This window comes from Miscanthus floridulus, chromosome 18 (assembly GCF_019320115.1).
Source record: "Miscanthus floridulus cultivar M001 chromosome 18, ASM1932011v1, whole genome shotgun sequence".
Lineage (NCBI taxonomy): Eukaryota > Viridiplantae > Streptophyta > Magnoliopsida > Poales > Poaceae > Miscanthus > Miscanthus floridulus.
In genome coordinates, this window is record NC_089597.1 from 36,120,952 (window position 1) to 36,134,821 (window position 13,870).

Sequence of the window (13,870 nt, forward strand, 5' to 3'; positions counted from 1 at the left end):
GGCCACCTATGTCGGTCTCTAGAACGACTTGGGCATCTACCGAGAGGCAGGTTAAGGAGGAGTGGAATGCCACATGAGGGCTATGCTGACCCCATCACAAAAAGATGGACCCGGATTCTACTCGGACATGCCCGTTAGCAAGCTCGCCGAGCACGACACTCGAGCCATCAAGGCAAGTGTCGTTAGCTCAACTCCTTCGGTTGTGGAAACCACAGACGGGGCGATGCATAAAACTTGACTAACCCCTAATGAGCCCAACTGGGCTCGGGGGCTCGAGTCACCTGACCCTAACTCAGGAATCTGACCAAACGAGGTTTGAAGGCTAACCCACGAAGGGCTTGAGGCCACCTCATGTTGAACAGAGCCAGGAGAGAAAACACAGATGAGCCCCAGCAGCCTTTGCCCAACCCGCTTAGAAGTGGATAGGGTCATCTTGACCTTCTCATTCAATCCTAACCTCAAGCCATGCCCATAGAATCTCCATCGAGGGGAGGCCAATGGGCCACCTAAGTCGATCTCCGAAATGACTCGGGCATCTGCCAAGAGGTGGGTTAAGGAGTAGTTTGCCACATGTGGGCTATGTTGACCCCGTCATGAATGACGGACCCAGATTCCACTTGGACATACCCATTAGCAAGCTCACCAAGCACGACACTCGAGCCATCGAGTCAACTGGCATTAGTCAAACCCCTCTGATTGTGGAAACCATGGATGGGGTGATGATCACAAAGGAGTCGATCCTCGATTGGACCCCCGCTACGCGTGGGGGCTCAAGGAAAGTTGGACTCACAAGGAGAATGAATGCGTGGTCATAGGATGATGGCTTGGATCCTAGGGAGGGGTATGAATGAAAACTAAGAATAACATTTCTAAAACAAAAAAAAGCTTTCCCCTACCAGTTTCGCTATCGTCACCTCAATCTTTCATGAAAGCCGACCCCGACAACAATAAGGGGTCAGGTCTCACTCGAGGGCTGATAAGGGTATATATATACCCTTTCTAAAATAGTCGCCATGCCCAACCCCTTCCTCACGTTAAAAACCTAGAGGCAAGGTTTGCGGAAACGAACGACTGAGTAAGGCTAGTCAGACTGCAAGAAACCTACACCCTAGCGGCTATGGAACTCTTGCTTACTAGCGTGATCAGAGTTTCCTGCCCACACCTCGAACTCTATAGTCTTAACAATAAGAAGGGCTAGAACACATCAACCCTTTTTCACATCAAAAGGGGAAAGAACAAATTCGTTCAAACGAAACAAAATGACAAGCTCGTTTAAAACAGAAGGATCAGAACTTGTCCGCTTATTACAAAAATAACCGCCTGGCCTATTTAACTAACTAGCCCCTCTGGGGGAGAACTATGCCTTCTATCCTGTCCTCTAGGTCCTGCAAAAGGGGAGTCATCATCGTCTCCATCTCCTCTAGCTCATGGACTTCATAGCTGAGCGCGTAGCCATGGCTCATCGCCTCCAGATCGATGTTGTCCCCATAATGAGAATGAGCAATCATGAAGGACTAATTGACCCTGGCGCAAAGGGCATTCCTTTCAAGCTGGCACACCCAAGCCATGATCTTGACGGCACGAGCCATGAGCGAGCTAGTCCCCTTCGACCGCACCACCTCAAGGTCATCGTAGACCATTTAGAGGGTGGCGCTTAGGATACCGAGCTCATCACTCTCCGCCTAAAGATTTCTCCTCACCTCGGTGAGATCCACAGCCAGCCCAACAGAAACGCGCTCAGCCTCCAGCTTCCAGGTCATCTCCCTTTTGAGCTCAGCCTAGAGGGAACTGACCTTCTACTACGCATCATCACGCTCTTGGTAGGCCTGGTCACACTCACGGAAAGCCTAGTCGTGCTCCTCACAAGCCATGCCGCATTCTGAGGGGAGCCTCTCCGTGGTTTAGATTAGCTCATCTCGCTCCTTGCACAGTCGAGCGACCACCACGGCATCCAGGTTTGCCCTCTTTCCTAGGGTTGTGAGCTTATCCTCGACCCCCAGCTTCAGATCCTTTTCCTTCTCAACCTCGCCCAGAAGGTCAAGGATATGCTGGCGGGTCTCGGCGTCCTTCTGGAGCAACTCATCCCACTCCTTTCTGACCCTGGTGGCTTCTTCGTCATCCTCCGTGACCTCACCGATAGGGCCTTAAACGCCTTATTGGCCTCATCAGCATCCCGATGGGCCTTGGCCACCCGTGATCGAAGATTGACTGCCTCCTCGGCGAGGGGAGTTAGCTCCACCACCCTCTACTAGGCAGCAATGAGCTGAGCTATCACCTCCTCAACGAGGTGGTCCTAGGCTTCCTTCTATTGACGAAGGAACTAAGATTTCCCTCGGCTGCGAGCTATAAGGGACTACAGGGAGACGATGGTCTGAATACAAAAAATATATAGAGGAAGAAAAGGGCAAGAAGTAGGACCAAACAATACCCAGCCAGAGCAAACAACAACGTCATGGAATGCGCCCGTGGTGTGGTCCAAGGCCTCGAGCACGGACACGATCCCTACGTCGAGGCTCTCCCACTCCATGCTCTATTTGGCATCGTCAAGGGTAAAAAGCGACGACGCTGGATCCTACGGATCCGTCCACTAGAGCAGAGGCTTGTCCTATGCGGGGGAGCCATTGCCCACTGATGTCAGGGTCAGGGATGACTCCCCAAGTGTCGCCGACCCCTCTCACCATGATGTCCCCGCCGGAACACCCCCTCCGACTACGGAAGGGGTCAGTGGTACGGACGCGAACCTCTCTCCTAGCACCTTGTCTCCCGGGGACCCCTTGGCCGTGTCCCCCTCTATTTGGCCCATGCTAGGCACCACCGCTTAGGCCACCGATGGCATGGGTCATGCCAATGCCTTAGGTGACATTGTGGTTGCACTCGGCTGTGACCATCTACCATGGCCGCCGCCACCTCCACCTACGTTGACGGGTCACGACTGGCTATGTCACGCCTACTACAATCGGCACCATGAGCGCAGTTGGCAGCCTCATCCACCCCACCATCGGCAGCGGTATCACGACCATCATTGGCTACTCCATGACCTCCGAAGGCGCCCCTTGAATGCCCGTGTCTGCCCGTCCCGCCGAGGGCACAGGCACCATCATGGGCCACGCTCGATCGACCGATGATGTGGTCACGCTATCACCACTCCCGCCCAAAACGGGCATGACACCAGCCAATGGCCGCCGCCCTGATTGGAGGGTGATGCTCTTCTTCTGTGCCAGCGCCAAAGGATTCCGATGCCTTCCAACGCTGCAAGGGACAAAAAACATAAGTCACGATGAAATCTAACTAAAACAAAAAACTAGGGAATTAATAACTCACCTTAGCGCCATCAGGCGGTAGATGTGTTTGGGGGATGAACCCCCCAACCCTTGCTCTGCCTCATCAGAACAAGGCTGTTTCAAGCTCGCCCCTGGCTCCTGGGCAGAGGGGCTCAGCCCTGGCAGCTCCTAGGGCATATTGGCAGGACACCTCACTCCCCTTGGCTCTTGGGGCATGACAGCAGAGCCACCCGCCTCTGCTAGCACCTCGTGTGCTACAACAAAGCTGCCCACCTCTGTTGGATCCTAGGGCAGACCGACGGTATGTCCTACCTCCATCGGTTCCTAGGGTGTCGTCGGAACAGCCTGCCTCCATAGGCTCCTAAACATACCCTCCCCTCCATGGAACAGGAAGAGTTTCGACGCCTGCAAGGATGAATCGATGCCTGTCAATGCATCCTCGTTCTCTAGGTTGTTCCACTCAATATCATAGCTACCATTTCTTCTCCCTCCATCACCTCATCATCGTCACCATCATCATTATCATCATCATCGTTAGTGTCCTCCCCTCGTTCCTACACCCGTAGCTTCCACTGCTTCTTCCTCTTCTTGTCCTCCTTCGCCTTCCTTAGCCGCTCGCCCTCAGCGTGATTCACCACCCTCACGGCTGAATCCCTTAGCAGTGGTGCCAGGTGATCCATGAGGATGAGGTCCCTTGGTTGGTCCCCCCTCTCTCAAAGTTAGTCTCATGGGGTCGGGAAATCAATTGAAGAGGAGGCAAGAGAAAGGGAAACTTACAAGGACAATGTAGCCTAGCTCCGGCCACATCAGAGGATGCCTCGGCATCGGGTAGACGAAGTCGAGGGTGGCACCCATGTTGTCCCACAAAGGCTCCATCACCTTCTTGATGCGTTGCGCAATCTCAGAGTCGTGGAGCATTCCATCGGCAAGCGTTGTTCCATCGAACGATGCCTCGGGTGCCATCGCGTATAGTGGGAGCACGTGCGTCATCAACGGCGCCACCCTCCTCACGTGGTAAGCTCCAATGATGCCCGACCCTTTTAGGTCGTTCTCCTTTAGGATGTGGATGGCAGTGATATGGTCTTAGATCTTCTTCTTGTCCTTCTATGGAATGCCCCACTTCCTCCACTACTCCGAGGCCTCTTCGATCAAGCGCCCGGTGAACTCCGGTAGAGGGGCAGCAGCGTCATTCTTGAGGTAGAACCACTACGAGTGCCACCCCTTGTTGGACGTCGAGAGCCGTATGGATGGGTACTCGTTGACCCAATTGTTCTGAAGTTGGAAGCTGGTTCACCCCATCAGCATGTGTAGCTCCTGCTTTCTGCCCTTCTCCCTCTTCTTCTAGAGGTTGATGGCAATGAAATACCTCCACAAGTCAAAGTGGGGGCTGATCCCCAGGAATCCTTTGCACCGCATGATGAATGCTGCCATGTGTTGGATCCCATTAGGATTGAGATGCTGTAGCTCAATCTTGTAGAAGTGCAGCAGCCCCTAGAGGAATCTATGGGTGGGGGTCGCAAGCCCATGCTCATGGAAGTGGGCGAATGACACTACATAGCCATCGGGTGGCGATGGCAAATCCTCGTTGCCGGGCACCAACCACTCCTTAGCCGAGGTCTGCGTGTAGAGAAGACCATGACGGATGATGCCCTCCATGCACTAGAAGGTGGTGTCAGAACAGCACCACGGATCCATTAGAGGTGGAGGCGAATGGATGTGAGCTCAATGGTGGTGGAGATGCGAAGGCAAGAAACCTAAGCATAGGTGGCGGCGGTGTGGCTACGGAGGTAAGGATACAGACGTGCGTATGAAATACAGAGGGCTAACCCTTTGGTTTTATAGGGGCAACGGGTGCGAGGAAACCAACCACACACCAAGATCTCTATGTCTACCATGACCTGTCACCATGTATCGTCATGGGGCATGTGCACGTAACCTATAGCCATCCCCTCAGAAAACATGCTGGACATTTTGCCTCCTTGAACAAGCCACGACCCGTCACAGGTAAGAGGGATATGGAGCTAAAAATCCTAGCATGGCTTAGCCCCTCCATTTTTATCAGAAAAAAACATTTGAGGGAAGACGATCACAAAGATGAGCTGACCCTCGATCGGACCCCTACTATAGGTAGGGGCTCGAGGAAAGTTGGACTCGCAAGGAGACTGAATGCACGGTCGTAGAATGATAGACCCCCGTAGGGGTCGAAATCAGGAGAGACCTTTTTTCAGACCCGCCAAATCTCATGGCTACACTCTCGAGGGGTCCAATCACAACAAAAGGGAATCACCATCCCTAGGACACGCCATGGACGACAAAAGAAGGCCAAGGCCCTTAGAGTCCTCCTATTCAGAAAAGCCTCCGAAGGAGTATTCTACTCCTCCGTAGGCTCGAGGGCTACTGTCGGGGACCAATACTAGGGTACCCAAAGAGAAGGAGCTAATGGTCATCAACATTGATTCATTCTAGCAGTCAAGAATGCGACTACAGCTCCAACTGGCCCCCAGGTGCGTGAGCTCTGCCTCACCCGACCTCTAGGGGTGGGCTCCACCCGCCCGACGTCGAGGCCACAATCTCTGTCTTGCCCGACCCCTTGGGTGTGGGCTCCACCTCGCCCGACCTCAAGGGCACGATCTCCGTCTCACCCAACCTCTAGGGGTAGGCTCCGCCTTGCCCGACCTCGAGACTATGAACTTTGCTTCGCCTAACCTCTTGGGGTGGGCTCTGCCTTGCTCAACCTCTAGGGGTGGGCTCTACCTCACCCGACCTCTAGGGGTGAGCTTCGCCTCGCCCGACCTCTAGGGGCAGGCTCCGCCTCGCCCGACCCTAGGTGCATGGGCTTCGCCTCGCTCGATAGGGACCCATACCGCCGCCAAACCACTATAGGTCCAAGCATATGGGCCTGGGTTAAAGCTCTAACACCGAGGAAGAGACTAGCATGACTCGGTGTAACCCATGGCCATGACGGGCCATACCTCATAATTCACATCAAGAACAGCGTTGGGTGTGCCAGTGCTATTCTGCCTAACCCTCGTACGAACAATGACAGGCGTGTTAGTTCACCATGTGGTCCACCGAGATAGAATGGAATGCCATGATCGGTAGACGATGCCTGCGCATGGCGTCAGCGACGAGCAGGGCCATGACTTGGAGCCGTCCCTGTTGACATCTATAGGATCGACGGGGCCCGCATGAAGAAGAAGAAGGACCTAGCGATCCTAAAGGCCTTCTTCTTTCTTTGATTCTTCTCATTTTCTTCTATTGTAACCCACGCTTTCCCTTGGCCTATAAAAGGGAAAGCAGGGCGCCCCATGAAAGGGACTGATCCATCGATCATCGAGACCCAATCAATCCAAATCCACACAAGAGCATGACACGAACACTTGGCTGAGCAGCAATCGAGCTCTCAGCACCTGTTCACTCCTTTCACCAGAGACTTGGGATCATTTCCCTCTCTCGCCGGTAAAAATTACAGTGAGCACATAATAATACAATGAAGCTACTATAAAAATTTTAGGACTAAAGCTATCACCAATTTACCACAAAAATTCATTCAATAATTAACTAAATATTATTAAGCATCCTCAAATGATTTAATAGCCCCTAATGTCAACACATATAAACATGAACTAAATGCACCAATAGATAGAGCATAATTTTAGGAACCTAACAAAATTTGTTTCATAATTTTTGTACACCTACATGATTTTATATTAATTATCAAAGATTAGCTTAGAAATTAAATTAGAACACTATTTCTAATTCCTTACGAAATCGAAAAGCGACTCTGTCCACGGGGCCCACACGCGCGGCCCACACGACACCGGCCCATGTGCGAGACGGCTAGCTGAAAGGTCCTTTTTTGGTTTTGGTAATTGAGTGATAACCCTAGGTGGACTAATTGTGTTTATGTGAGATACACAGGTGATTAGTCCATAGGTACATGTGTGTGAGCAACATATACCATGGCGGTGATGATGGCTCAAAGATGTTGCAAAGCTCACACATGTGACGATGAAGGAGCTTATTGCACATGAGACATGACATGGAGTCATGTGATCAAGGTGGAGAAGATCAAGACATGACTTGACTTGATGGACCGGTTGCAAGCGTGAAAGGCAAGTTGAAGGCTTTGGAGTGATGGATCACATGGCAGTGAAGCTTGAGCAAGACATGGCACCGATGGATGAAGGCAACGGTGAAAAGCAAGTGAAGTCAAGATCGATGAACCAATACGGTCACGAGATGATATGAAGTGGATCATATCATTTGGTGATTGGTTGGTGCATGTGTTGCATCAACAATGGAGGAGATGGAATGGAATGCGCAAGGCAAAGGTATAACCTCGGGCGTTTCATTTCACCGGTCATAAGTATGTAGAGAAGTTTATGACCGGGTTTAGGATAGATGGCCATACTATCAAGAGGGGCAAACTTATTTGCATATCGGTCATCTAGTGCCACTCGAGTGATCTAACTTTGCATCATTGCTAGGATAGAGTGGCGCGACAAGTTCAGTGGTTAACTCCTTGAAAAATGTTTGTGAAAAGCTAACACATGTGCACAAGATGTTGTACACTTGGTGGTGTTGGCACATTTGCAAAGGAGAAGATGTTGGTGAAGAAAAGGAGTTGAATGCATTGGTCACGGGGTGACCGGACACGTCCGCGTCCGATATGAGATACCAGATGCGTCCGGTATCTGTCTCAATGGCAGTATTCCTGACGTGACCGGACGTGTCCAATATAGATACCGGACATGTCCGGTATTCTGGCCAGGTGTAGGCAAAGTTGCCAAGGTGACCGGACTCTGGCTTAGTGTAGTGACCGGACGCTGATGACTTACTGTTTAGCGTCAGGTCAAAGTGATATTGCTCGAAACAGGATTGCAGATAGCGACCGGATGCGTCCAGTCGCCACACCGAACATGTCCGGTGTGAACTAGTAAGTCTCAGGTTTTAAGTGCTATAATTGATCGGACACTGGGAGCATCTGGTCCGATGTGATCGGACACATCCGGTCGGCCCAGAGCGGCTCTAGGAGCTCCCTAGACTCGACCAGACGCTATGTCTCCCGCTTCTAGTCGTTTTCTAACGGCGTGTCCGATCATGTGGTATTATTGTGCGTAGTGATAGACGATTGGCGCGAATGGCTAAACAATTTGAAATGGACACGTGGTGGTTAGGCTACGATCGGACGCAGTGACTGGACACGTCCGGTGCACACAACCTGTGCGTCTGGTCGTCCCAAAAAACACCCAGTGAAGGGGTAACGGCTATTTTAGCCCGTGGGGCTATAAATAGAAGTGTTGGTCGGCCTTTGGCTATAAGCTTAGTAGAGCTAAGCACACTAGAGCCTTGGTGGCTTATGTGGTAGTGCTTGGGAGCCCTCTAACTCACTTGAGATTGATAGTGTTCATCCGATCGAGTGAGTGAGTGATTCCAGCGCGATTGCATTGTGAGGTTGCATCGAGTGGCACTAGGTGATCAAGTTGCAAGCCGGTGGTGCTTGTTACTCTTAGAAGTTGCCACCTCATAGATGACTTGGTGGTGGTCTCTGTTGAAGCCCGCAAGAAGCTTGTATGGTGCTCTAGAGAAGAGCTTTGTGAGGGGCATTGTGCTCGCCCCACGGGAGCCACGAAGAGCAACTCTAGTAGAGCGAGACGCGAAGGGCGACAAGTGGTCCGACTGGGTCAAGTGCTAGAGCTTGTGGTAAGCACTCCACGTGGGAGAGTGTGACTTGTGGGTCACTACTAGCAAGAGGACCGGCGGCAACCTTAGAGCTTGTCTCAACGGGGACATAGCTTGTTGGCAAGCATGTGAACCTCAGGAGAAAATCACCGTGTCAACATTGTTCTTTCCGTTGGTTTACAATCCCCTTACACAAGCTTGTAATTACTTTCATATACATTGTGCTTGTGTAGTTGCTCTTGCAATTAGTTAGCTTGTGTAGCTCACTAGTTATCTTCTTGCTTGTGTAGCATAGAAGTAGCTCACTTGCGTGGCTAATTTGATTTGTGTAACCTTGTTAGTCATATTGCTTAGTTTGTGTAGCTAAGTATTTGCGCTCTCTAATTTGGCATTAGTTGCCTTTTTATTGAGCATTGCTAGTGAGCTTAGGAGCTTTGTGATTTTGCTTACTAGAATTGTGTAGGAGCTCCCCGATGTGCAAAATACTAGTGGCATAGGTTTGTGTGACCTTGCTCCTAGAATTAGATAGGTGAGCTCTAGCTAGCTTGGCACCTTAGTTGCTTAATTAGGATCTTTGCAAGGTGCTAGAGAACATAGATAGAGGGGTGTAGTCTTGGCTAGACCGATAGTTTTAATTCCGCACTTGTTTCGGTTAGCTGGTGCAATTAAGTTTTAGAAAGGACTATTCACCCCCCTCTAGTCTAGCGTCTAGACCCTTCAAGTGGTATCGGAGCTAGGTCTCTCATTTGTGGTCTTCACCGACCCGAGAGGATGGCAACTTATGGGCTAGATGTTGATTGTCCACATATTTTTTATGGCACACTTTGCTCGGTGGAAAAATTGGATGATATGTAATTTTAAGTTTATTTGCCCTCAAATATGGTGGATGGTAGATGTGGGCTTTTCTCATGTGTTGGATGAAAATAATCTAACTCAAGCACAAGAGAAATGCCTAGATCTCGACACTCAAGCTATTGACATAATGTATAGATCTTTGGATGATAGCATATTTGGTGAGATCATTGACATGAAGACCGCTCATGAGATTTGGAGTTATCACAATGAGAAGTATGGGATGCTCTTCGATGATGATGATGAGCCCAAGAAGGAGGCACACGAGGATGTTGAGCATAGCCACAATTCGGTAATTGTGGAAGATTGCTCCGCCTCATGGTCAAGTGATGATGATGATGATCATACCATAAGATCACTTGACAAGATTGATGATGATGCCACAAGTGATGCCAATGATGATGCTACTCCATGCACACTTGATGGTGATATTTATGGATCATGCTCGGGCTATGAGAGTAATGTTTCTTCAAGCTCTCTAACTACATCACATTGCTTCATGTCACAAGGTGACACTAAGGTATCTAATGCAAATGTGATTGATCTTGATTTATATGAGGAGCTTCTAGATAGATATGGTTGCATGATCAAAGTTTTAGAAAAAGAGATGGCTAAAACCGAGAAATTGAAAAATGAAAACTCTTTTCTAAAGAACACATGTGAACAACAAAAGCATCTACTTTATGTTACTACTTGTTCACATGAGGAGCTAAAATTGGCTCATGAGGAACTTAGTGTTGCTCATGATAACTTGGTACAAGACCATGCTTTTCTCACTAAGGAGCTTTCCAATGGAAAAATTAAAAATAATGAGAGCTCATCACATGAGTCAAGTGATCAATTGCAACATGTGACTAACTCTTATGATGTAGGGAAGAAGCATGTATCCACCTCTTGTGATGAGTTATTAGAAATGCCATGCTCTTCACATATAGATGCTTGTTCTACTTGTCTTGTGAGACTAACCTTTTGAAGGAGAACAATGAACTCAAAAATGAAGTAAAGAAATTGAGCAACAAGTTAGAGAGGTGCTACAACTCAAAAGTCACCTTTGAGCACATGTTGAAGACTCAAAGAAACTATGGTGACAAGTGTGGCATTGGCTTCAAGAAGAAGATGACAAAGGGCAAAAGAAAGAGAGAAAGAAAGATGAAGAAGCTACAACAAAGAAAGCTCTCTCATACCATGTGCTACCGGTGTCATAAAGTGGGACACCTTGAAAATGGTTGCCTTAACATTGAGAAGCTTAAGAAGATAAAAGAAGAAGAGAGGCTAAAGCATGTCAAGTGCTTCAAGTGCCACACTTGGGGTCATCTTACCTCAATGTACCCAACCAAGCAATTGGTGAAGCAACAAGTGGAGCCTCAACCAAAGCCATAAGTTGAGCAAGAGAAGATACCCCAAGAGCAAGTCAAGATCTATCATGAAGATGGTGGTGACTTGATGACGATGAAGAAGAAAACAAGAAGGGGTGGAAAGGCAAGGCATCCAATGCAAACTCAAGATGCCAAGATGATGAGTAAGAATGAAGATGAGAAGAAAGATCATGCTCACATCAAGTGCTTCAAATATGGAAATATGGGACACTTTGCCTCTAAGTATCCTACCAAGCTTGAGAAGAAGGCTCAAGCAATCCATGAGAGGCAAGGCAATGGGAAGCACCACATGAGCAAGGAAGAGAAGGCTCAATCAAAGAGAAAGTGCTACTCATGCCGGGAAAGGGGACACATGGCTCATTCATTTCCCCTAGGTAACTCTTCTAAGCCTATTTCAATTGTTGATAATAATATTCTTAGAAAGGATGACAATGGTACCTCATTGGTTGCAATTGCAAAATATCCCACTACTCATACTAAGGCTTTGCCTAAGTATGTTGCTCTTAACTTGAGAGGACCCAAACTTATTTGTGTACCATCAAAAAGTGGATGATTGATTATAGGTACCATTGGCATTGGAGACTAGATTCAATTGATTTCATATTGATCATCATATGTTGAGTCAAGCTATGAAGTTTAGTGCACATCTAAACCCAATGACAAGTGAAAATTGAGTAAAGTCCAAGTGCTATCAACATACAAGTGTCATATTCAAGTTGTTGGTGATTCATTGGATATATTTGGCAACATGCAAATAATTGAGTTGAACGTTGTTAGTTGGATGATCATGAGCTAACCAAGGTATATCTTTTATTGATCATTTCATTTGGGTGCATATGAGTTGATTGAATTGGATAAATATGCAATGTTGCTTGCTATAAGATGATTGAATGGACAATTGCTTAGTAATCAAGCTTGGATTGATTTATGTTAGATAAATTTATGAGATGACTTTTAGTGAGTGGATTGAATGGATTTATGTCTTGTGAAAGTATTCAAATAAGTTGGTTTCAAGTTTGATTCATATTTGATGAAATTTAGCTCAATAGTTGAAATCTATCCTATAATTGAGAATCTGAGCTAGCTATGATCTTAGCCATATATGAGTGAACCAAACTTATTGGATTGGCATAAAAATTGGTGTACATGCTCTAGCCTTATGGTATAAGATGCTGTACAAATTTCATGAGAATTGGATAAGAGATGCTTTAGTTTTTGAGTGAATCTTGTTAGCTATAGTGCAGCAGTTTTCAGCATGTAGTAGTGGTGAAAGAATTAAAATCTGGTAGCAATCTAGAAGTCAAATGAAGCTAAAATTTTTACAATTGCTAGATAACTTAGCGAAGCACACCTCCACCAAATTTTGTGGTATTTGGATCTATACTTTGGTAGAAATGGATTTTTCTTTGAAGGGTACAGAATCTTCTAGAAAAGTGAAAATTATTGGATCTATTTTGAGTCACTTTAATTGAAAGGTCCTCAAGTTGAAAACATATTTTTATAAGTGATTGAGGCACCTAAGTTTGGTTTTAAGATGATCTAGAAGCATTACAAGTAAAGAGTACAAGGGCATTTGATTGTGGAGTGTACTTTGCATACATTTCGTACTCAAATTGTAAGATCAAGATCAAACTCAAGATGAAGATGAAGTTTAAGTTCTAGAGATTATTGAAGATCATTTGGTAGAAAGAAAAAGACTTAAACAAATAGAAAGAAAAAGACTTAAAGAAGGAATTAAGGTTACTCATCAAGTTAAGTCCATCACTTGGATCAATCAATCAAGTTACTTCAAGTAAGTGTCAAGAATGGTTCTTGAAGAGAGGTCACTTCTCCCTAGTGTAGCGGATTACCGCCTATGTGTAGATAAACCAAGTGTGGTACTTGGAAGGCTAACATGGAAGTGGTGATCCAAGGGACATTTGAGATGCTTAGTTGAAGCAATCAAAAGGGTTGATCAAGAAAAGGAAGCAACACCCAAAAGAGAGCTAGTTATGGCAATTCAAGTGGTATTTCAAATAGTTCTCTCATGCAAGCATTGGTCAAAAGATGAAGCAGGCTAAACACAACAAGATAGTGCACTTGATCATAAGTGGTATTCATTTCATATGAGTGAAGAATGGAATTCAAAATGGTATCTATTGGTCTTCACCAAGCTTATAATTGGATTTCACATTGCTATTGGAGTAATGTGGAATCTATGTGACTATCCTCTACTCTAACATAGCAAAGGTATCATTGTAATGTGCATGATCATTTCATCCCTTACTAGTATGCGGTTAGTGCATATAGTACATGCTTCATAGGATCATGCATAACAAATGAAATGTTTAAATTCATAGCCTACCACTATTGCTTGAATGATTAGTTGATCTAGTGGTTAGTATATGAATCTTATTCATGAGCTAGTGAACCCAAGTACTTGATTTAATTTGGATTGCCAACAAGTGACAAGTACAACCTCGATAAGATAACCTCTAAATGAGTGTGAAGAAGCTTAGAGAGGGTTCAAACCGGACTTGAAAGCTTAGGCAAATCAATTTAGTTCAAGTCAACTTAGAAGCTCATGATAAATAACAAGAGTACAAGCATAAGACAGCAATGTAAATGGATATCTAGTTTGTTTGTTTCAAGTGGTATCTAGACTCATGTATTTCATCAAGAATTCACAAGTGATGT